General features: G+C 39.1%; 5 long non-coding RNA genes across 7 annotated transcripts; 3 read left to right on the forward strand and 2 right to left on the reverse strand.

Moving 5' to 3' along the window:
* Window positions 1–1,326: 1,326 nt before the first annotated feature.
* Window positions 1,327–2,220, forward strand: LOC144990359 (uncharacterized). 2 transcript variants are annotated; one of them, XR_013654342.1, is made up of 4 exons: window positions 1,327–1,486; window positions 1,599–1,633; window positions 1,812–1,873; window positions 2,032–2,220. It is a non-coding gene; the product is annotated as an uncharacterized LOC144990359 (long non-coding RNA). The 2 variants fall into 2 exon arrangements; XR_013654341.1 differs by having other exon boundaries at window positions 1,328–1,482.
* Window positions 2,221–3,020: 800 nt separating this feature from the next.
* Window positions 3,021–17,317, forward strand: LOC144990364 (uncharacterized). Of its 2 annotated transcripts, none has more exons than XR_013654349.1 (7): window positions 3,021–3,455; window positions 11,879–12,019; window positions 12,250–12,361; window positions 12,664–12,798; window positions 13,171–13,265; window positions 16,513–16,643; window positions 16,814–17,317. It is a non-coding gene; the product is annotated as an uncharacterized LOC144990364 (long non-coding RNA). The 2 variants fall into 2 exon arrangements; XR_013654348.1 differs by having other exon boundaries at window positions 3,025–3,455; window positions 12,250–12,335.
* LOC144990371 (uncharacterized) lies at window positions 4,277–8,220 on the forward strand. The gene is made up of 2 exons (XR_013654358.1): window positions 4,277–4,590; window positions 6,650–8,220. It is a non-coding gene; the product is annotated as an uncharacterized LOC144990371 (long non-coding RNA).
* Window positions 13,125–14,513, reverse strand: LOC111948704 (uncharacterized). The gene is made up of 4 exons (XR_013654343.1): window positions 14,420–14,513; window positions 14,215–14,325; window positions 13,346–13,622; window positions 13,125–13,260 (listed from the first exon to the last, which is right to left on the reverse strand). It is a non-coding gene; the product is annotated as an uncharacterized LOC111948704 (long non-coding RNA).
* Window positions 17,318–22,209: 4,892 nt separating the features above from the next.
* LOC144990363 (uncharacterized) lies at window positions 22,210–23,591 on the reverse strand. The gene is made up of 3 exons (XR_013654347.1): window positions 23,309–23,591; window positions 22,401–22,581; window positions 22,210–22,321 (listed from the first exon to the last, which is right to left on the reverse strand). It is a non-coding gene; the product is annotated as an uncharacterized LOC144990363 (long non-coding RNA).
* Window positions 23,592–25,790: the final 2,199 nt, after the last annotated feature.

A 25,790-nucleotide genomic window follows, 5' to 3' on the forward strand; every position in this document is an offset into this window, starting at 1 on the left:
TATGGCCTTATGCAGCCAGGATGGCTACAGTGCTAAGAAACCGATTACTGTAAAAGAACAGGGGAGACACCATATTTTCTATTCACTGGTAAAAGACCAGATCTATCCAGAAGGAGAAAATTTGGCTTAGAGTGTATTGTATACAAACAAAACAAGAAAAAGTTAGACTCTAGAGGCAAAAAGGGGATTTTTGTTGGTTTTGATCGACATTCTCCAGCAAACATGGTATTTTTTCCAGAAACCAAGACTGTGCTGAAACACAGACTGATACACTTCATCACAAAAGAAAAGACAGAGAGTCAGACGCAGACTGACACAGAACAAATGGGAGACTTCTTTGTAGAGCACGTACCAGGACCAACCAAAGACATTCAGTCAGAAGCAGAACAGATAAGGACTGACAACCAAGAGACAGACACCAACGTGTAACCCCCGTTACAAATACACTCAGTAATAATAGAGCATTTTACAATGATATAAAAAGGTCAATAAATATTAATAAACAACATGATAAAAACAGTTAAAAGTTGTGGGGATAAAAATATAGTTTCCCTTTTGGCTTTTCCCATCAGGGGTCGCCACAGCGAACGAGTCGCATGGTAAACTTGGCAATGTTTTTATGCCAGATGCCCTTCCTGACGCAACCCTCTTAAAGCAACCGGGCTTGGGACCGGCACAGAAGTAGAGAAGGGAATAGGGAGCAGCCCGGAGTCAAACCCTGGTTTCACGGACGGAAGGCGCCGCAAACCAGCACGAGCTAAACCGGCTCCCGATAAAAATATAAATAGTATTCACATTAATAATTTATAGGTTTTAGTACTATTACTGTTTAAAAAGAGAAATTGTTTTTGTTGTCGATAAAGTTTAAAGTTTTTCAAGAGCCCACCCCAACCTGTGTGGTTCGTAGCGGAGAGAGAGGCCTGTTTAGGGCAGAGACAGCAAGCACGCAAAGCAGAGCAGCCATTAGCTGAAAAACTACGGTGAAAAACTAAAATAACGGTGCAAACCTGTTGTCTAGCCAGACTGGAAGAGGGGTGTGAGCCAAATAAGATTTTATGCCATTACGAGACGAGTTTTGGTGAGTTTTTTTTTGTATTTTGCCTACTTTTGTGGCGTGGGTTTTGCCGTGATGAGGCGAGCCCAGTTGAGAGTGAGACCAATTCAAGTTGTGAAAAGACGACAAAACATTACTTTTGAGTTATTTATAATTTTCTTTGACACTTCGAATGAATGTATTTTATTTGATGTATTTTGGGTATATTTTGTGTGAAAAGAAGCTAATTTTGCAAGTAGAGTTGGATGTATGAAAAAGAAAAAAGAGTGTGACAGACAGAGCTGTGGGTGGTGGTTTGTCCCTCATGGTGTTCCATAGTTTAGCATTCATGGCCAGCACCTGTCTGTTGAGCTGTGATTGGCTCACAAGGCTGATAAATAGCGGCAGTGGGAGCTCCATCTAGATGCTGGTTTCCTGGTTTGGCCTTGGTAGGTGAGCTTGACATGTGGACCGTTTTTACTAAAGCTTTTAATCATTTGAGTCCTTTTACTAAAGTTTTTAGCATTTGAGTTTGCAACATTTTAAATTCTATTTATACTAACAGGTGGTGGCATGAGTTCTGACCCTGGGGCATGAGAGGTAATATAAGGGTTTGTAAAACATGTGTTTGTCCCAGGGGAGAACTAACTTATTTTTCTTTTTCCAGCAGAGTTGCCACTGCTGTTTGCTTAGTGTTTTTAGTCATTGTTTTTAATGTTTTAATCAAGCTTGACACCCTTGCTTTTAGCCATTTTTAAACTGTTGTGCTCATTTTTAGTATCTTGGTGTCTGGACCTGGCTGAAGGTGGCTGCCTCCTCCTTTTATCCTTATGGTAGCTGGTGGGTGCCATATTTAGTATTGTGTAAGGGGGACCCCCCCTGTTTTCAGACCATAAATTAGTGGTGACCTGCTCAGGTGCACCTCTTCTGTTTTGTATTTTCTTTTAATCACTGTTTGGGTTGTGGTGTGTTTTTGTGTGCATTTGGGCCCTGAGCAGGTACTCCTGGTGAGAGTTGGATCAGAGATCTCCCTTGGTGGTGTTTGTGGCTACCCGCCAGTGCAGTGGGGCTGAGGCGATCCTGGAGGCAGCCGCCCTCATGCAGTGTTGGAGTGCAGTCCAACTGTCCGAGTCTATTTTAACTTTCTCTTTTATGGAATTTGTGTCAAGTTTTTAATAAATTGTATATTTGTAACCTCTGAAGTCCAGTCTCCATTTGAGGTGCAAATGTAAGAGGGCGTTCGGTCACAAGCAGCCGCCATTTTAAGTTTCTAAAGAGTCACGTAGCCTTCTAGTGCGGCTCCGCTTTCATTTTGGAGTGGTCTTATTTTGCATATGGACTAAAATTATTTTTATGGCCTGTCCTGCAGGCCAGGTTTGAGTCCCCTCGAGTAATTGGGAGACTGTTCTGGACTTCTCCTGATCCATGGATGGCGAGCCTACCCAGGGAGCACGATAATCCGGACTGCCTGTAGAGCATCACGTGGTCCTTTACTTTTCCTCACTACTACAAAATCTCTGCCAAGGTCGCGGTAGGAGATTGAACACTAACTGTGGATCCAATACACTTTAAAGGAGCACTACCAAAAACTGGATACGTCTGCTAACAAAATTTAAAGGGTTTTGCTAAGCAATTGGACATTTAGAAAAACCGTTCTTTGCTTGCTTTACATATTGAATTGTCTTTTGATATCTGATATTTTGTAACTTTAAAGGATACTTTTGGTGTAAATTTAAAGTGACAAAACTGATTTAAAAAAAAGTGAAAAGGGTAAATACAGCAAACTCAAAAGAAAGCTTAAACTAAATTTAAGTTAAACAAATTTAGTTTTGTAACTAAAATCCCTTTAAACCAAATGACCGGTCATCTTTAAGTAAAATAGAAACTGAAATTAACTTGAACAAAACCTTTTATTTTTACTTTAACAGAAAAAGTAAAGGAAAAAAACACAAAGGGTGTTTAAGAGGTGTCTTAACATCACTTAAGAACCAAATTTGTATGTTTGTCAATTGTTCAGTAAACTGCCGGCTTTTCTTTTGCCATTCTACCTTTATATTGACTCTTGGCTCTTTTATTCAATACACACCACTCCGTGCGAACCTATATCTGGTCCAGTAGCTTGACTACCTCTGCCTAATAGCATAGGTGCTACAAACACCCAAACTACACGTACATCAGACAGAGTGAGAAAGAAACCCAAATATTTGGAAGACTAAGAGTGTGCAGTACAGAACAGTGAACTAAGTGTTGACTACTGTTACAGGATGACTGTTGGGTTACCACAGAGCTATGAGGAGGCTGTAGCATCAGAGAAAGCACACAGGTGGAGAAAAGCTATGATGGATGAGATGGTTTCATTCAAGGAAAATGACACCCTCACTCTTGTACCACTACCGGAGGGTAGACAGACAGTGGGGGGAAGGTGGGTTTATGCTATGAAAAAGGGAATGAAACAAACAAGGCTAGATACGTAGCAAAGGGGTACACACAAGTCGAAGGACTAGACTACTCCGAAACGTTTTCTCCAACTGCTAGTCTGACATCACTACGCATGCTAATGCAATTAGCAACACAGTATGACCTTAAACTGCATCAGTTAGACGTTAAGGCCGCATACCTACATGCACCCATCGACTTTGAACTATACATGGAACAACCACAAGGTTTTCACATAAAGTCTGAAAAAGGGGAGGAACTGGTATGTAAGTTAAACAAATCAATTTATGGCCTAAAACAATCTGGGAGGAACTGGAACTTGATGCTCCATGAATTTTTGACTCAAAATGAATTTGTACAGAGTCAAACCGATAACTGTGTTTACACCAAACAGTCTGACAAAGAGTAATATTGTTGGTATGGGTGGATGACATCATTGTAACTGCGAGCAACGAGAAGGGTATGGAAGAAGTCAAGTAAAAACTGAAAAATAAGTTCAAAATGAACGATTTGGGACAACTCTCACACTTTATTGGCATTGACTTTACTCAAACTGCAGATACTGTCAAAATGAACCAATTGTTAGAGTTAAATAATTATCATTTGCTTGCACACTATATCTCCATAATATGATTGTCTCATTTCTATCTGTCAGTAAGAAAACAATGACCTGAAAAGTTGTGATTATACGAGAATATGATGTTCTTGTTGTTTCTGATTAAATGACCCACATTCATGTCTGCAACCTTCAGTTTTCAATAAAATAAGGCTCCATGCACTAGGATGGCAGAACTCCTCTGCGACAGTTTGCGCTGTCACAGACCGATTCTCCTTCTGCAGAAGTCTAGCAAAAGTTCTCATCTCCTGTGTGGTTCTTCTCTTTATTAAGGAAAAAGTCAGAACCCTGACATCTTGGTGCCGTGACCCGGATCTCAACATACCCACCGGTGGTGGACTGAGGATGACGCGCTGAAGCCGTGCGCACGTCCGGACAATATAGGCAGTCCGGAAGAAAGTCCCGGGAGGTGAATTCTTCGCCGGGCCAGCGTCATAGGTCTAACCCTCATCTGCCAGCGGTGGTTTGACGAGATCCGACCGGAAGTGATGAACCACAGGACTGAGTGAGTTTTGCATACGATCACAGTGTTGAGAATAAAATAGCAGAAAAGGTTTCTGGCTAAAACGGGTAACCAGTCCCAGCATGCAAAGAATAAAAGTAGCAGAAAAGTTTCTTCTGGCTACGGGTAACCAGTCCCAAGCGCCCAGAAAAAATAGCAGAAAAGGTTTCTGGCTAAAATGGGTAACCAGTCCCAGCATGCAAAAGTAAAAAAAGCACAAAAAAAAAAAAAAGAGGAGAGGTATTTTAGAGACCCTCTCTGGAGTACTCCTGTAAAAAGGCAGTACAGGTGGCAGGGAACATTAAAAAATAAAAATTTTAAAAGTGAAAAAAATATAAAATTGTATTATTATATACACACTCATATTTATAGATGCATTTTATTTCCATTTTATTTATTTTTTTCTCTTCCTTACCGCATAAATATCAAAGTGACCTTGGTGTCGGAGATTTGAGCTAGTTCGATCTCCCTGGACCAGGAACTCGGGACATAGCGTGCCATACCTCCTGGTTGGCCAAGGTCACCAAAGTAATCTCGGAGTTTTTTTGCATCTTTTCAACAACCTCAAAAGTGTGGACAGCGGACAATTAAAATTGATTTGTGTTTAAATTCATCGGCCTACAGTTGTGACTATGGGTAGTAACTTGAGTAAATCCCCTGACGGGGCTCCTTTACAGGGGGACAAAAAAACAAAAAAAAAAATGGCGCAACAACACCCTAACAGCCTACAATATATGTTAAAATAAAAGATAAAGTATGGTGTGAAAGGACAGCTAAAAATAAAAGAATGAAAAGAAATATTTGTTTAACTAGAGACAGTATGAGTGAGATAATGCAGCTGCGCGTGCGCCTGAGTGAAATTCTGCTGTCGCTGTAGGCGCGCAGACGTGCGTGTGTGTTTGTGTGTGTGTGTGTGTGTGTGTGTGTGTGTGTGTGTGTGTGTGTGTGTGACCATGAGAGAGAGAGAAAAGAGGAATTCAAATAAAATAAGGAAAACATGACTAGTCTTACATTAAAAGATTCATTTCAGTGAAATGGTTTATTTTGCTAAGTGTTAATATACCATTAGTTGTTGTGTTGTGTATTTTTTTGCTTTTCTTTTAGTTTGGAGAGAACTGTTAAAAGTAATTTTTTGTGTTAGCCTGTGCTTTTAAACTGTAATTCAGACATTAAAATATGAATTGGAGAGAACCTTTTGTAGCTCAGAAACAAAACAGAAGACAAAACAGAAGTCTTGGTTATCGGTTCTAAAGCAGAGAGAGATAAGGTATTTTTATTATCGGTCAACCAACTGTATGTGATAGTAAGGAACCTTGGTTTGATCTTAGATGCTGACCTTAGCTTTGACCAGTGCTAAAATCTTAATTCATGCTTTTTTCACATCAAGAATAGATTACTGTAATGCCCTCCTTTTTGATGTAAAGAAAACCCCTCTTATCACATGCAGCTAGTCCAGAACTCTGCTGCACGCCTTTTAACGAGAACCAGGAAGAGAGGGAGCACATTCCACCAATCTTAGAATAACTGCACTGGCTCCCCCTCAGCTTTAGGATCAATTTTAAGATCTTTTAGATAGTTTATAAAAGTGTTCATGTTCTTGATCCTTTTATTTAAGACTTGCTTTTAGCTTTTGAACCCCCCAGAGCCCTTAGGTCCTCAGGCCTGCTGAAGGTCAGAACTAAAATCCACGAATAGGCCTTGTTTAGATACTACAGACCTCGTCTGTGGAACAGCCTGCCTGAAGATGTAAGGGCCTCACCCACTGTTGAGGTTTTAAAAAAATAAAAATAAAAACATTAAATGTTATATTATAATTTATCACATATTTACAGTAGTTGTTTAATGCTAATGTTGTACTATTTATGTCTTACCTTGTTCCAATTTATACTTTAGGTGTTTTAGACATTTTTATGCACTTTTTAGCATTAATTTCTTTTAATTTATATTTTCATATATTAGCTGTTTTTTATATTTTAGCTCTTTTACTTATCACTTCTCTTCATTAAGATTTTATATTCATTTCTCTTTTATTTTTGTTTGTTTTGTGTATGTAATTAACCAGCCGAACCCAACATCCATTAGAACTTGGATCTTTGAAGTGACTCTGCAACCTAGCAGCATGGAAGGCCCACTGCTGGGAGACCGCAGCAGGTGGGCGCGGAGCTGCGCTGTGACTGTAGCATGTCTTCTAGTCGCACTGACTTTCCTAGCAATGGAGAAACCAGGAGAAGGCGGTATCAACCTCGTCCACCGCTCATGGGATCTGTATGAAAAGACAACTCACCTCAATATTGCCACCCACCATCATTCCTACAGTACCAATCACTGGTGGCAAATGATGAACAGAACTGCACACGACAGCAACATCACTAGCTGTTGTGTATGCACCTTCATGCTGTATGCCTCACCCAATACAGGCCTCCACCCAGACAACAACCAGGAGACAAGATTGCCTGCATGAACTCAGCACACATCCTGGCTACAACCGATCTAACGGAGACGCATCTTCATGAATAACTGTCCCTAACCTTCACCCCACACGACGGAAACTGGCTGCACCAGAGTTCCACATGAACGCCCTACAAATGACTACCACTACTAGAGTCCCATGGGAGTTCCGCATCTGGGGTGGAGGAGCAAAATTCGGACAATCACTCCTTCCATGGATCGGAGTGGCAGAAGTAAGAGTCCACATCGAGATCAACAGGTATGCATTGCTGAGACTCCTTAACACCACCTACAAGTTTTCCAATGTATCAGCAGCAGAGATGTCGGCCATAAGATCTATGGTTCTGCAAAATCGACTCGTGCTCGACCTTCTAACTGCATCATCAGGAGGTGTGTGCAAAATGGTTGGAGACACCTGCTGCACTTTCATCCCTGACAGCACCAGTGATGGACAGGAAATTTCTATCGCACTGCATGACTTAACGGAGCTGCAAGCCTACGTTAAGTCTGCGACTCCTGGTGCCAGTCCCACCAGTGAAATCTGGTCCTGGCTTACATCAGGCCCATGGTGGCACCTCCTGCTGAAATTATTGACCCCTATACTCATCGTTTTGTGCATGTCTTTTTACAACCTGCGCTCTGCCTTGTGTCATGTTCATGATCGCAAAGGCCACCATGCAGACTTTCATTCGTTACCAGCTTGTCCAACAAGCTGAAAATGACCCCTCCCCACGTGAATGCTCCTACTCCAGAGGCATCGTATGAATCTCTCACACTGAAAGTGCAAAAGCAAGTGGTGAAATGATGTTGTGATGCCCTGTTCTTATGATTAAAAACCATGTTTCACGTTTGTACCTTCCCCTTATGGTGTTTACTTATGACATGTTTGAAATGATAAAAAGGGAGGGATGTTAGAGTTAAATAATTATCATTTGCTTGCACACTATATCTCCGTAATATGATTGTCTCATTTCTATCTGTCAGTAAGAAAACAATGACCTGAAAAGTTGTGATTATACGAGAATATGATGTTCTTGTTGTTTCTGATTAAATGACCCACATTCATGTCTGCAACCTTCAGTTTTCAATAAAATAAGGCTCCATGCACTAGGATGGCAGAACTCCTCTGCGACAGTTCGCGCTGTCACAGACCGATTCTCCTTCTGCAGAAGTCTAGCAAAAGTTCTCATCTCCTGTGTGGTTCTTCTCTTTATTAAGGAAAAAGTCAGAACCCTGACACCAATCCAGATACATTGAGAAAATTCTGGAAAGATTCGGGATGTGTGATTGTAAAGCCAGAGCTACCCCCAGTGAAGCAAAATGTGATCTCACTCCAGAACCAACAAATCAGAGAAAATACAGGGAAATGTTGGGCAGCCTCATTTACATCATGAGCTGTACCAGACCAGACATCAGTTGGATTGTGAGTAAATTATCACAATATCTCTCAGATCCTAGAGAGAAGCACATGACAGCGGTGAAACATGTCTACAGGTATTTGAAAGGGACCAAAGGCATTGAGTTGTGTTATAAAAGAAGTGTCAACAAACTGGGACTGACTGGTTACTCTGATGCAGACTGGGCTAACGACCCAGATGACAGGAAAAGCACCACAGGTTACTGTTTCAGTTTATATGAAGATGGTGCTGTCATTTCATGGAAAACCAAGAAACAGCAGAAAGTAGCACTGTCGACACGTGAGGCAGAATACATGGCCTTAGCAGGCACAATCCAGGAAGCTCTTTACCTCACACAACTATTGAAAGATATGGACTATAGCTTTCAGGACACTACGACTAAAATTTTTGAGGACAATCAAGGAACTATTCGTCTGGCTAAGAATCCTGTTAATCGCCAGAGAAGTAAGCATGTGGATATTAAATACCACTTTATAAGGTCAACTGTATTAGAGGGAAAAGTTGAACTGGTTTATTGTCCAACAGAAAGTATGGTGGCAGACGTGTTCACAAAGTCTGCCACAAAACCCAAAATGGAAAGGTTCTGTGCATACATGTTTGGTATGTAATGTTGATTTGAATGACACCATCGATGCTGAACGTGATGAGAAGCTGGAGAATAAATAAACACGCAAAAATGCGATGAAATTCTGCTTCGTTAATGGTTTGACACGAACGCGTAGACCGTGGGGCAGCGATGTTCACAACAGAAAATTTAAACGTGCAATATTAGGTGTCGCAAACACCGTCCTTGAATCGTAAAGACAATTTACACCAGAAATCCCCTGCAGACAAGCTAGCTAGCTCCCAGCTGTTCATTACTGATAAAGCCACCATAACAACCCTTTCCATTGCACCTTAATGTATATAAGAAATGTTTAAGCATTTAAGCTTTACTAACAGTGCGGCAGGTTATTCAAAAATGTATATTTTATGTGAAAATACACCGCTACCTACCTCTTCCTTTCTCCGACAGAACAGATGCACGTTTTCTGCTCCTGCGCGCAACCTCATCAAAAGACTGTACCATCACATGGTTTAAATCAGTGTTTTTCAACCTTTTTTTAAACCACTGCACACTTTAACCTGACAAAAATCCGGCGGCACACCAGCATCCATGAAAAAAAAAGGAAAAGCTCATAGTCTGTATTGATCTACAGCCCATCTGCAATCTCACATGCATTTTTGTGATAATTGTTGCAGAAAAAGCTGGAAGCTGCAGCTGTTTTTTTCTGGAAGATGTATTAAAAGTTAAGTTAAAAGATTCAAAAACTGTTTGATGTGTGTTGTTGTTTTAAGTCGTTAAGAGGAGAGACTCATTGTGCGCTAAGACAGTGGTCCCCAACCACCGGACCGCGGACCGGGAAATATTGGCACCGGGACGCACAGAAAGAAAAAATAATTTCCATTTTATTGTTTTTTTGAAAAAAAAAACTTTTATTTTGAAAAGTGACCGGATTCTCTCTTTTACATCCGTCACACTTAACGCACGTCAAAGTCGCGACACCAAACATCACGTGATACACCCCGCTAAAATTAAACCCAAACAACCAAAATGAGCAAAAAACATTATTATTATTGTTATTGTTAGAGTGCGATGTCTGTCATTATAGACAATCTTTGTTCTGGAATACGTAATTGCGTCAGCATATGTAAACGTTTACGTGCAGTTGAAAATAAAAAGGAAGGCGGGACCCCTCATCTGTCAGGCAGAAGATCGGAGTGTTTATTGAAGCCGCCCCGCGTGTCTCCTCCTGCTATCAGCTCTGCAGGTCTCGCCCGATAAATACGAGCTCATTACGAAGCTGTTTTTTACGTGGCTCGCGCTTCGTACGGAGCCATCAGCGCCTTTGAAATGCCATGAAAAATGAACACACTAATAAAATTTAATTATTATAAAATACTCATTATTTTCCAAAGTCACAGGGAGCCACAACAGATGGATGAAAGAGCCACATGTGGCTCAGGAGCCATGGGTTGCCGACCCCTGCACTAGCACAACTAGTCGATCTAAGAACACATCGATATCCAGCCAATCAAGTCATGACAACGACATGACGTCAGCGTTCGGTACGTTTTACAGAAGTCCAAAAGATGGTGTGAGGTGTGGGTACCAGATGTTCTCGGGTTGCCGGATGTTCTCGGGGTCCTTCAGGGTCCTTCCAATGAGTTATATCACTAGAGGAGACATCACGTGGTTCCTCATAGGAGGAGAGCACCGCCATCTTGGTGAGGTCAAGTTTTGAAGACCAAACCACTTTTTATAACATTTAATAAAGAGCTCTGTTTTTACTTTCAATCACTTCATTATATGAAAAAGAAGAATGGCTTGAAATTGCTTAGTTTTGTTCAGAAAAACAAACTTCACGAGTACCCCTAACTTAACTAGTATTAGACTATTTAGATTTTTTCTATGTTCCTTTATTTTATTTTACTTATGTTTTTATTTATTTGTGTGTTATGTTCATTGTTTCTTTTTTCCCCTCTATTCTTTATTTTCTATGTTAATGTTATGTTTGGCAATGGTGAGTGATCTTCGAAGCAATATTCATTACATTGTTATTGTTCGTTGTTAACGTTAATGTCATTGTTAATGTATGATACCGCAATTGTCAATAAAGTTTTAAAAAAAACTTAGCGACGTTAACTCATTGGTCGTGGCAACTTACAGCCAATCAAATAGTGTGATGTCATCATTGGTCGAAGGACCCCGAAGGACCCCGAGAACATCCGGCAACCCGAGAACGTCCGGTACCCACACCGGCTGGAATGCTACAAGGCATACCCCCAATTGAGAAGGTTTTATGAAATGAAGTGACAATTCTAAATTCTCTACTTAACAACTGTGCCATCACCAACTATAATTTGCACCATAAAACAAAGAAATATAAAAACATTTTCAATTTTTCCCATAATATTATTTAATTCACAAACAGCAGGTCTTTCTTTTAAACATATTTTGGCATTCTCTCAAAAAGTTCTTTCATAATTACATCAATAGGATTGGATAAGTCAAAAAATCAAAATATTTCCAAGACCTTCACAACCATCAACATGAAAAATTAGTTATTTTTGTTTATTCAGCTTTTGCTACATTATGAAATAGGACCTGATTAACTTCATGTGAGTTTAACCTATGATGGTGCTTTTATTGCATGTAAAATTACACATTTTTACTTTTTGATTAGTTTGTTTAACTATAGTAATATACATTTTCCATTATTGGAAAGTATCGTTCTTCATTTTTTTCACCGCCAGTAAATAGAATGATGATCAGCTGCAGTATTTATTTTAAAACTTGTTCACATTTCATATTGACAGAACAGAAAGAAAGTCTGGGTTTTAAATGTGTGTATCATTTTTTAAACGTTTCTGTTTGTTTGTAGGTAATTGGACGTGTCACAAGGCAAATTAAACAGCTGAGACGAGGGCTTAAAGAGACTCCAGTGTGGACAGAGCTTACCAAGCGACCTGAAACTGCAGCCTTGATTTTTCCAAGTGAAGGAACAGGCGACATTTGTCCTGAGGTACATATTTGCCAGTGACCTCAGTTAGGATTTGTAATTCTACCATTTTCTTAAAAAATTCACCTTGTTGAGAATTTTCATGCTTTTTACAAAATAAATGTGGTATTGGCATTCTCAAATTTGGCGTATTAACAGGTGTCTCTGGTCCTTAACCCCTGTGAATTGGGGGGGATACTATATATTGAAGTTAAAATTGTTCCAACATGTTTAACACTTTTATCCTATTACAGATATTTCTTCAACGCATCAGTTGGCCAAAGGAGGAGGAAGATGAAGATGATGATTGGTCTGCTGAAACCAAAAGCCGAATCAAGGGGTATCTTCAGGAGTTCATTAAAAATGGTAAGTTTCTTTCATAAATGGGAGTGCTAAAAAAGTTTTACTTGGCTGCTATTGAATTGAATTTATAAAAAAATATCAATACCAGAAAGAAAACCTTAACATTCATGAATGAAAACATTAACATGATTATGTTACTCTTATTAGTCCAGTAAGTGTAATTACATCTGTTAAATACATATTTTTCCAAATTAGCCTTAAAGCTACACTGACACACCGTTTAAGAATTGTAAAGTTACTTTTTTTTTGACAAATAAATTGAAACATAATCTTTATTCTGGATTTTGCTTCATTAATGCTTACAGGAACGGCAGTTGAATTGATGAATTTAGCCAAATTCTGGACTGGATGGGAGATTTTACCGAAGAGCCTGTCTGTGGAGATCGTCAGAAGCAGCTATCCCACAGCCTCCACCTGCTATGAGACCTTAAAAATTCCAGGTCATTACAGAGACTACAGATCTTTCAGATGTGATCTCCTTGCCTGTATTGAGACTTGTCATATAGAATTTGGGCTCCTGTAAATTCTTGGGTTTGTTTTATGTTCTTAAAAAAAAGGTTTTGTTAAGATCAGGAAGTTTGTTGTGGCATTGAATGTCACGTGTTTTACTGTTTTTGTTAAAAAAAAGATTGAGATTTTGCTCTCAAATAAACCACTGATGAAACTGATCCCCCTGGCCTCTTAACAGATTGTTTTTCCCTTTATTGTGGAAAAAACTGAACAGCTGCAATGAAAACATCAGAGCCAAAGGAGTCTGATTCAGCTCTTGGGTCAACTGCACTTCTTAAAGCTGTCATTTGTTCATCTGTCAGTGAGCAGTTGATGTTTGGCACAACGACGTCTGAATGGTCCTGATGAGGAAGTCCACTCTCCTCCCACTCAATATGTGGAATCTCCATGCCCTGAGGTATGCAAGCCACAGAAATAAATAAATGGTAAAGAGCAAACAAACCAACATCACAAAGTTATCTATATATTTGTATATACCTCCATGTTCTCTGGTTCGGGAATGGGATGACGTGCACGACCCAGTACCCACAGCTGGTTAGGAGTCATGTTACTTTCTGTTCTTAAAGGATGATTATCCCAACCACTGCAGAAAGTGTCCAGGTCATCCTGTATACGTGGTAAAAATACATAGTGGCAGCAGAAGAGGTGTTTAACACTCGCAATGCTGAGGAATCCCTCTTCTTCAAGGTGGTGGAGAACGTTGTAGAATGTGCTGGTCACAGCAACCCACAGATCTCTCCAGAGCCGCTCAATCCTAGGTCATTACAAAAACAGTGATTCAGTAAATAGAGTATTCCATTATAAATCTTCTGTAGGAAATTGCAAAAATTGTGTTTTTAAATGAACACTTGAACATGCACTGTTCAGTAAATAGCTTTTTAAATTATACTACCTTGTTTGCATTTATGCTACATTTTCTTTCATTTGTTCTTTTTCTATATTATTCTTAGTCTTTTTTTCTCTCCCTCTGCTGTCAGTTGCTATGGTGACAAACAAATTTCCCACATGTGGGATCAATAAAGTATTTCTGATTATGATGTGATCCATAATATCACAGGAAAAGCTATATGAACAAAAACATAACATGCTAGTCCAAGATCACGACAGACCTAAACAATTAATAAGTGGTTCGGGCAATCATTTTTGCATATGAATTGACCATTGAAATCTCCAGACCTTAAACCCATACAAGATTTGTGTTAAATTTATAAATTTTTCTTATAATGAATTGTGTGTTAAAATCCAACTTAAAGTAGCACATGCTTTGACAGTGCAGTTGTCCTATTACTACTTGTTGTACAAAAAAAAAAAAACACTCACATATCGGGTTCTTAAAACAAACAAACCTTTGGTTGTGAACACTTTTTCCAGAAATGAAGCAGATTCTTCCAGTGCCACGGACCGTAAACATAAGTTGTGCAACGTCTACGTTTTCTCCCCCGTGATCAGCACGTACCCTAATATAAAGAATTAAAAAAAGTATACAATATGTAATGGTGCTTAGAAAATATTGGTTAAATGTCAAATTGGAATTAAAAAATACCTCCTAACCTCAGAGGAAAACCAAACTTTTCAACTGCCCTTTGGAAGAAAGATAGTGTAGTTGCTGCCAGATTGTTGGATGCTGTACCAAGATACATTATCTGCAGAACAGTAAAAACACCATTATGAGGAATAAGCATCTAAACAAGTGTGTTTTTTTTTTGTGCTGCATGGTAAGTAACATCATCAAAGCACTTGATCAAATAACATCCATATCATTTGCAAGTGTATTTCAACGCAAACTTTGCATTAAGGTTTACGTTATCAAGAATATATAATTTCCGAAATAACATACCGTATTAGTTTGTGGTTGGTATCTATGTGTATCAAGGACATGGGGCCTGGAACAGAGTACGTTCGTCGAGCAATGCATCCTAGATGGACCATACGTGACAGGACACCTGAGGTGTTTACACGATGCATGGATGCTCTGACTCTGTTGTACTGCCCTCTATGTCCTTGGGCTTGCAGCAGAGCCTTCATCATTCGATACCCAGAATTGGGCTGCCTGGATTTTATTTCTCTAACACACTGTTCCAAGTCTTCATCTGACATGGTGCTATATAGTCCTTTCACTGAAAGATCAGATTCATTCATACGTCTGTAAACTGTTCTTCTGGACATACCCAAGAGTTTGGCTATGCATGTGACCGGAAGATTAAGTTCCAGAAGGCTACAAAGGTAGTCTGATGATAGCGCCATTCGTTGTCGCCCAGCTGGACCCTGCTCCCATTGCACAACAGCAATGCAACTGTTTGTTCTTTCTTTTTCAGTACTAATAAGTCTTTGCAGATGTGTCAGTTCCTCTAAAATAGCAGGACAGACTGTTAACTGACTAGAAAAAGCATTTAAAAAGACATGTTCTTGAGTGCAAATGAAGTCTAAGAGGTCCAGATCTAGGGGTACGCGCTGAAGAACATGTTCCAAACAGGAGCGAAGTCTCTCAAAAATATGTTGTAGAAGTTCCTAGAAGAGAGATAAAGCAAAAAAAAGACAGAATTAGAGTCTTGTTAAATCTGACGGACATTTGCAGATTTCCAGCTTGTATTGTCAATAACTCCTAAATATAGACATGAAAATTTTTATTTTGCCTCCTTGCAACTACTGAAACAGAAGCCTGTGACTTATTGTTTTGGGGTATGCCCCCGCTCTGCACCTGAAGGCATTACAGCAACAACAATCCATCCATTATTCGTTTTTCAAATTAAAATAAATTAAAAAAAAAACAATTTGTTTTATTTATTTTCCCATTTATGTACTGCCGGTTATCATATCTGAGTTTTCTTTACTGTTGCAAAAAGGAAACTTCTGACCGCAGTCTCTGTCCGCCGGCTCTGCATGAGTGAGCTACTGGACTCGGGAGAACTGTGTCTCCAATCAGAGGATCAGCTTTGGGACAGTGAGAAGTCACGTCCAGAAAAAAGGCGGATTCTATTCCCACATATTTACCTGCAGCCAAGATGCACATTTCGGCGTTGAATGGAACTTCATCCGAAGCTAAAGGTTTTTGACACATATTAGCCCAACCCTAAGTTATTACGGGTAAATTCGGCAAAGGATAAAGCACTGGCCACATGTATGGACTTAGAAAATTATGAGCGAACATGAACTCAATAATTATCAAAACAAAAATAAAAGCACATTAGAAAGTCATCTCGCTATAGTCGGAAACCGCTTCTCTGGTCCGGTCTAAGCAATAACGTCCTGAACCCTGAAGCTGAAAGTTGACACATAGTTCGCGGCAGGAAAAATTGAAAAAATAAAATATTGTAACGATCCAGCCGGATCGACAGTTTAGTGGGCAAGCAAAAGCCAGACTGCTATTTAGATGGCTTCATTGGAGAGCTGTCCGTGTCCATTCACCGCACGACCCCGGACAGTCTCAGGCAGAAATAAACAGGAAGAAAGGCAATGTTCCCTTTTGAGCATCAAACCCGTTTATTCCTAGTACCCATACAGCCCAAACAGCATGGAGCGTGACTTCAGCTTCCAGCCCTCTGACTCAATGATTTTCATTGCAAAGGTTGGTTTTACTTCCAGCGCCCCCAGAAATATTGCTCTCCTCCTCATCTTCATAATGCCAAATCCTCTCTCCACCACAGAGCATGCCTTGGCGTGGTGCTGGTTGTAACGGGCCTGAACCGCATTCCTCATGGGTTCCCTGTAGGGTGTCAGCAGCGTGATGGGATGAGCAATGCAAGGATACCCACCGTCACCCAAAAGGATCCTTCAGGTGGGTAATGTTTTATTTACATAAATTGGGCTTTTACGTAGAACCTGTGAACTGTGGACTGATCCTTGATTCCCAACAAAAATATCTCTAAATTTGGCATTAGATAAGTAATGGCATTTTAATAAATAAAAAAGCTTCCTGTTAAAATAACAAGCTGCATTTTCTTTTAGGGCCTTTATTCTTAAGTGGCAGCCATCAATGCGCCCTACGACCTTTTGGAAGGTGGAAGACCAAGCGAGCTGCTAAAAAACCTGATGTGACTAATGGCAGTTCATTCCCACTGGATGCTGGGTGACCCTGCTCATCAGCTGGAGGATGCGGTCTGCCGTCCTGTGGACAACGTCGCTCACAGTGGACCGTGGCGTGTCAAAGGCCCTGGTTACCACACCGTAAGATGTGCCACACGCCAGCCAGAAAAGAAACACCAGGACCTCAGTCTCTTGTCCCCCCAGAGTGTGAGGAACCCGAAGCTGCTCCACCAGATGCTCAATGGTCCTGCGGGTCAACCGATCTGCGGGTCTGCCGGTCTGGTCTTGTGTCGGACTGACCGTCAGCGTGAAGGGCCACGACAGAAACCTTTATGTTGGCAAAGCAGTAGAGACGTGGAAGACCCTGTAAAATAGAAAAATAATTATTTCATTGAGAAAATTAAATCTGATTTTTTTTTAATGTTTCATTTTATTCTGATGTCTTACATTTTAGTTTATGACGTATTTATAAATGCTGGAAAATCTCGTGGTTTTTTTTTGGCTGGGTTTTTGGATTTTTATATAAATATTTAAAAATTATAGTATTTTTGTTTAAAACAAGTGATATGGTTTGACTCTGAATAAAAAATACTAAACTTTGATCTCACAAGTGTTTCATGTAGTTAGACTATACAGTTCATAGTTCAGTGTTGACAAAGAATGTTAAACTCTTACCCAGCAGACTGTGTAACCTTGAGCACAATTAGTAAAAAATGCTTAAATTGAACTAATAAAAAAACTTTAAGTTTAACTCACAGGTTGTTCATGTCTGGTCAGGGCATCCAGAGGAAATCTGAGACTTCTGCTTCTCCTTGCCGTCCTGTGATGGTGCATATCTGCTCGTTTTCGGTTTGATCCCATGAAAAACGGTTGAATTATTGCCAGGAACATGGACAGATTGATATATAAAGCTATTTTTAGTAAGGTAGAAGAGAAAACTACAGAAAAAAAATGCCTCCTCGCAAGAGCCCGTAAATCGTTCAGCGGCACAAAAAGTAAATATTGCAATGGACTAATGACTTGAGGGTTTATTTATCAACAAATACATAAAATCTACACCAATGTGTTTATAATTTTATTATTTTTAAATCAGCCACGTTTTCCATGATCAGAACACAGCAGATTCATAAATAGTCTTTAATAAAATGTTCATATTTATTATATTTTTACTTTGACAAATGGGTGTCATTCTCCGCGTTAAATAGAAGTAGTTCCCCTCCAGACCAGGTGGCGGCGGTAATGCGCCACTTTGTTTTCGTGCCAAGCGCTATTTGAAAACACCCGAAAGAGAAAACTAGTAAGCACGGGTGTCCGAATTGCTTTGAAAATTCAGGCTGTGTCCGAATTACCGCCCTAACCCCTAACTACTAAAACCCTATATAGTGTGGCACTATATAGTTCTCTATATAGTTTTCTGAATTTTCAAAGCAATTCTATGGAAGCGATTTTGTAGCATTAATAAAAAGCAAAGTCAAAACCAGAAATGCTTTTTCATTTTCAAAATGAAGCTGCATTTTTTGACTAAAAAAGAAAATGAAAAAGCAATCCACCAAAATGCTTTTTCATTTCCTTCCTCAACACAGCTTTTTCTGTCACTTAATTAAAATTAAAATTAAAATGGTATTTGACATTTCATTTTCAAAACGTTCCATGGTAAATGTGTAGCATAATTCATTTAGAAATGTTTAATTTGACATTTAAAATGGATTAATAGAAATGCTTTTTAATTTTCAAAATGAAGCTGCATTTTTTGACTCAAAATTAAAAAGAAAAAGCAATACTTCAAAATGCTTTATCATTTCCTTCCTCAACACTGCTTTTTCTGTCACTTAATTAAAATGATAAAGAAAATGGTATTTAACATTTCATTTTAAGAAAGGTCCATGGTAAATGTGTAGCAAAATTCATTTAGAAATGTCTAATTTGACAATTAAAATGGATTAACAGAAATGCTTTTTAATTTTCAAAATGTAGCTGCATCAAATGCCTCAAAATTCAAATGAAAAAGCAATATTTCAAAATGCTTTTTCATTTTATACTTAAAACCGCTTATTCTGTGTCATAATTAAAACGAAAATGCAAAGAGGGGATTGCATTTGCAATTTCAAATCCACCCTGCAAAACTTGGAGCAATATTCATTTAGAAAAAGCATTAGCAGAGGGGAGGCGGGGGGATGACGTCACTGCTTTCTCCGTGTGTCCGGCCGCTGACACACACACATGCACCAGGAGCAGACTGTGTTAGCGGCAGAGAAGACGGCTTTGAGTTGGTTGTGAACTTCTGATGAGTTTCCACAGCTTCTCAGGACTACATAGCAGCATGTCCGCCTTCTGCGGTCCTCCTCCTGACGCACCGCGGACAAGATTTTTTCTGCGGACCGCCAGCTGCTTTCGCACAGCGGAGCGCGAAGCTCCCGATGATCGCTGAAGGCGGAAATGCTGCTGCGATCTGAGAAACCATCAAATGAATTTGTGTTTCCAGTAGTGTCCAGAACAAAATAAAGACTCATGTAATTTCCACATATTTACACATTTATTTGCAGCTTCGCGCTGAATTTGCTGTTTGATGACATCTGGAGCCCCATCAACAGATAGCAGATTTCACCGTACTAAACGTTACTGGTTGGACCAAAAACACTCACTCAGCGCGAAGCTGCAGGAGACTATCTTCATAATGTGCTTTTATTACTGTCATGATTATTATTAAGGGCCTGCTCTACTCGATCATATGTTTTTAAATCCGTGCGGTCAGACGACGCTGAAGAAGTTTGGTTGCGATTCACAGCTTCTGATTCACGAGGGAGCTAAAGGAACATTCTGCTGCATTTTTCGCATTAAGATCCAGGAATCCAGGTTTGAGCAGTCCAGGTCCAGCGGTTTGTGAACAGGACCCGGTTTTAGGTGATCTTAATGCGAACACAGACATACCAGGTCTCTCAGCGACAGCTGCCGGACACACGGAGAAAGCAGTGACGTCATCCCCCCGCCTCCCCTCTGCTAATGCTTTTTCTAAATGAATATTGCTCCAAGTTTTGCAGGGTGGATGTTAAAATGCAAATGCAATCCCCTCTTTGCATTTTCGTTTTAATTATGACACAGAATAAGCGGTTTTAAGTATAAAATGAAAAAGCATTTTGAAATATTGCTTTTCCATGTGAATTTTGAGGCATTTGATGCAGCTACATTTTGAAAATTAAAAAGCATTTCTGTTAATCCATTTTAATTGTCAAATTAGACACTTCTAAATGAATTTTGCTACACATTTACCATGGACCTTTTTTAAAATGAAATGTCAAATACCATTTTCTTTATCATTTTAATTAAGTGACAGAATAAGCAGTGTTGAGGAAGGAAATGATAAAGCATTTTGAAGTATTGCTTTTTCTTTTTAATTTTGAGTCAAAAAATGCAGCTTCATTTTGAAAATTAAAAAGCATTTCTATTAATCCATTTTAAATGTCAAATTAAACATTTCTAAATGAATTATGCTACACATTTACCATGGAACGTCTTGAAAATGAAATGTCAAATACCATTTTAATTTTAATTTTAATTAAGTGACAGAATAAGCTGTGTTGAGGAAGGAAAAGAAAAAGCATTTTGGTGGATTGCTTTTTCATTTTATTTTTGAGTCAAAAAATGCAGCTTCATTTTGAAAATGAAAAAGCATTTCTGGTTTTGACTTTGCTTTTTATTAATGCTACAGAATTGCTTCCATACAATTCGGACACCCGTGCTTACTAGTTTTCTCTTTCGGGTGTTTTCAAATGGCGCTTGGCACGAAAACAAAGTGGCGCATTACCGCCACCACCTGGTCTGGAGGGGAACTACTTCTATTTAACGCGGAGGATGACACCCATTTGTCAAAGTAAAAATATAATAAATATGAAAATTTTATGAAAACTATTTATGAATCTGCTGTGTTCTGATCATGGAAAACGTGGCTGATTTATAAATAATAAGATTACAAACACATTGGTGTAGATTTTATGTATTTGTTGATAAACCATCAAGTTATTAGTCCATGGCAATATTTATTTTTGTGCCGCTGAACGATTTACGGGCTCTTGCGAGGAAGCATTTTTTTTCTGTAGTTTTCTCTTCTACCTTACTAAAAATAGCTTTATATATGAATCTGTCCGTGTTCCTGGCAATAATTCAACCGTTTTTCGTGAGATCAAACCAAAAACGAGCAGATATGCAGCATCACAGGGCGGCAAGGAGAAGGAACAGACGTCTCAGAAGATTTACTCTAGATGCCCCTGACCAGACATGAACAACTTGTGAGTTAAACTTAAAGTTTTTTTATTAGTTCAATTTAAGCATTTTTTACTAATTGTGCTCAAGGTTAGACAGTCTGCTGGGTAAGACTTTTTAACATTATTTTTCAACACTGGACTATGAGTTGTATAGTCTAACTACATGAAACACTTGTGAGATCAAAGTTTAGTATTTTTTATTCAGAGTTAAACCATATCACTTGTTTTAAACAAAAATAATATAATTTTTAAATATTTATATAAAAATCCAAAAACCCAGCCCAAAAAAAACCACGAGATTTTCCAGCATTTATAAATACGTCATAAACTAAAATGTAAGACATCAGAATAAAATGAAACATTAAAAAAAAATCAGATTTAATTTTCTCAATGAAATAATTATTTTTCTATTTTACAGGGTCTTCCATGTCTCTACTGCTTTGCCAACATAAAGGTGTCTGTCGTGGCCCTTCACGCTGACGCTCAGTCCGACACAAGACCAGACCGGCAGACCCGCAGATCGGTTGACCCGCAGGACCAATGAGCATCTGGTGGAGCAGCTTCGGGTTCCTCACACTCTGGGGGGGGGTGTACAGGAGACTGAGGTCCTGGTGTTTCTTTTCTGGCTGGCGTGTGGCACATCTTACGGTGTGGTAACCAGGGCCTTTGACACGCCACGGTCCACTGTGAGCGACGTTGTCCACAGGACGGCAGACCGCATCCTCCAGCTGATGAGCAGGGTCACCCAGCATCCAGTGGGAATGAACTGCCATTAGTCACCTCTGGTTTTTTAGCAGCTCGCTTGGTCTTCCACATTCCAAAAGGTCGTGGGGAACACTGATGGCTGCCACATAAGAATAAAGGCCCTAAAAGAAAATGCAGCTTGTTATTTTAACAGGAAGCTTTTTTATTCCATTCAACTGCAGGCTGTACGTGACTTATGCCAAATTTAGAGATATTTTTGTTGGGAATCAAGGATCAATCCATAATTCACAGGTTCTACGTAAAAGCCCAATTTATGTAGATAAAACATTACCCACCTGAAGGATCCTTTTGGGTGACGGTGGGCATCACTGCATTGCTCATCCCATCACGCTGCTGACACCCTACAGGGAACCCATGAGGAATGCGGTTCAGGCCCGTTACAACCAGCACCACGCCAAGGCATGCTCTGTGGTGGAGAGAGGATTTGGCATTATGAAGATGAGGAGGAGAGCAATATTTCTGAGGGCACTGGAAGTAAAACCAACCTTTGCAATGAAAATCATTGCCTGCAGTTCAGTTCTGCACAATCTGTGCATCAGCGAAGGGGACTGCTTGGAGCCACAGATGTTGAGCCACACCAGGAACCAGTAGGACGGGTAAAGTGGCGTCCGTCTGCGAGGACAAATCTCTGCTTTCCTTTCAGCTCCAACTGTGACACACATGACTCTAGAAGACCAGGATTATTGTTAAGATGTATAAAAATAAATGTTAACATATAAAAACGAAAATGTAAATATGTACATTTGGTATTTATATGAAAATCCTTTTGAGATTGTTAAAAATGGCTCAGATTTAAATAAGACATGTAAATAATTCATTTTTGTTCCTGCATTTCTTAAACAAATTGCAAAAACAACGACGACGTTACATTTTGTGAACAATATTTTAAACTCAGGTAAGCTTAACAGACTCTCCTGTCACTCTTTGTCCCTTCGTGCTCTTTCCTCCTCTCCTCTTTCAACAACAACCTTTACCCCAACACGACAACGATTACAGTTTAATGATAAATAAATACAAATCTGATCAAGTGTCTCTCACTCCCATCCGGCACGAGCTTGACTGAAGACAAACAGGCTATCTTTCTCCATCCACATATGGATCAGATTTTCCTTATCCTCGTCTGTCCCTACATATATAAACACATTTAAAAAAAATGTGTTAATAACTTATTACTACGGTTAGAACTCACTCATTTTTTTATGTAATATCAACAGCGTTTGTTTTTAGCATTCGGCGCTAATTCGCGCTAGCGTTAGCTTTAGCATTACCGAAATTGATGAGCTTCCAAACAATGTAGATAGTCGATTGAGGAATATAACATATTAAACACATCATCTTACGTATTTACAAATATATTTTACAACAGATACTTGATACTTTTAAATATACTAACATTTTTAAGTCCTCTTTCTCGCGCAACCGTCCGCCATCTTCGAATAATTCAAGCGCAGTGTATTGTGGGTCACACGCAATGCATTCTGGTATGAACGCAGTGCATTCTGGGCAATATTCGCCGATCGAGTGAGCATCGATCCACACTGGTTTTTCGTAGAGAATTCTGGGAAATTTCTAGTGCACATGATTTTTGAACTGTAGATTCGGACAGCACTACAAAATGGCGACCGCACTATATAGTGCACTATATAGGGATTGGGGCGGTAATTCGGACACAGCCTCAGAGAACTATATAGAGAACTATATAGTGCCGCACTATATAGGGTTTTAGTAGTTAGGGGTTAGGGCGGTAATTCGGACACAGCCCTTAAGCTCCCCACTTCGGACAGCACTACAAAATGGCGACCGCACTATATAGTGCACTATATAGGGGTTAGGGCAGTAATTCGGACACAGCCTCAGAGAACTATATAGAGAACTATATAGTGCCGCGCTATATAGGGTTTTAGTAGTTAGGGGTTAGGGCGGTAATTCGGACACAGCCCTTAAGCTCCCCACTTCCCATGAGCCTTAGGGGCTGAAGGCGGGGCTAACCCCCCAGGTCGCTACAGTATCAACAAAAGATGCACGTTTTTGTGCTCTATTAGCCGACGTCAATGAGACGATAATAGAGAGATATAAAGGATTAATGACTCACCGATGAACCGCCTGCCGAGTTTGCTGCCATCTTTTGGACTTTTTTTTTTTTATTTATAGAACACAATACAAAACAATACCAGAACATTTACATAAAACTTACAAAATATGGCGAATACAAAAGAGAATACTACTATTTGAAAGGAAGCAAAAAGAAAAATTCTTATCAGTGTGCAAACATAAACCTATTTATATTCATAATCATACAGAAATTAGGGACAAGTATTACATAAGTAAACAACAATTTCAGAGTTGGATAGTGTTACAAAATGCAGGGGAGTACAAAATATAAATAAACTGTCTTAGACATTGGGAATATCACTCAGGGTGTCATAAGTTGTTATGGCTTTAGGTGAGTAGATTAACTTTATGGATTTTAAGTATAAATTGACCTCATTGTTAAAGAAGTTAAAGCTGGGGTGGCATTTCTGTAACCTATTTTTGTGTATAAAAAACTTGGCTAAACATAACACAGTATTGATACATAAATTATTTACATTGTTGTGTAGTGACAGGCCAAAGATTATGACTTCTTTGGAAAAGAAGTCCATGATGAATGGAAATTTATGTCTTAACCATTTGTAAACATCCAACCAAAACACTTGTACATCATCACACAGGAAAAATATGTGGTCGATGTCTTCAACAGCAGTTTGGCAGAAGGAACAGCTGTTGTCATCAATGTTGAAACGTAATCTAAGTAGTTCTTTTGAAGGATAAATATCATTCATAATTTTGAAGTGTGTTTCTTTAACTTTTGAGGGAATAGGAAGTTTCATGAAATCGGTTCTTAATTTAGTAATAACATTTTGTTCAAATTTCTGCAGTATATTCTTTTTGTTCTGTCGACCAGGAAAAAACCTTTCAATGAACCAATTTCTGATAAAACAGTTATTACATTTTCTGTCCATTAGAGGGCATCCATCAATTGACAATGTGGCTAACTGTGGTTTTATCATTACATGTGTCATTGTGTTCCTTGTTAGAAATACAAATTCTCGAGGAAGAGAATTGCGTACTTTTAAAAATTCTGAAATAGGAGGATTAAAGTTATGTCTTAAACAAAATTGCTCATAATCTAATATATTTCCCTCCGTATCCATCAGATCAAACACCGACCAGACACCATTGCCAAACCATTCAGCACAAAACAAAGATTTGTTTCTGTGGAGGATGTATCTGTTGTTCCAAATAATATTTGAGTGTGGCGAGAAATTATGCACATACAATATTTTCCAGTATAGCAGAATTTGTTTGTGGAACTCTGATAATGCCATAGGGAGCTTATTAATGTCAAAATCACTAATAAGCAACCCGCTTAAATTGTTAAATAAATAATTTGGGACACAAAACACGAAGGATTGGTTGAGTTTGATCCACGATTTCAACCAGTTTATTTTCAGGGTTCCGTTAAGACAGTCAAAATCAATAACTTTGAGACCCCCATCCTTAAATTCTTTGACCATGTATTTTTTTTTCATGTAATGAGGCTTGTTTCTCCAAATAAAGTTAAAAGTCATCTGGTTGATGGATTTGATCATTTTGTTTGGGATGGCATACATCTAGACAAACCCTCCATCTTTGTCAGATAGATCCGACCCAGCAGCGATATGTCTCTTTGGAGCCACATGTTCAACCTCGTCTTACATTCATCAAGTTTTAAACCCACATTCCTTGATTGGCTTATTTTTTGGTCTTTGTTGATATAGATGCCCAAGTATTTAACTTCTGATTTAATGGGGATATGATTGATTTCTTTTAAAGGTGTGTCGTGAATAGCCAAC

Source organism: Oryzias latipes (genome assembly GCF_053564925.1).
Source record: "Oryzias latipes strain Hd-rR chromosome 1 unlocalized genomic scaffold, Olatipes_Hd-rR_3.1 chr1_Y".
In the NCBI taxonomy this organism is placed as follows: Eukaryota; Metazoa; Chordata; class Actinopteri; order Beloniformes; family Adrianichthyidae; genus Oryzias; species Oryzias latipes.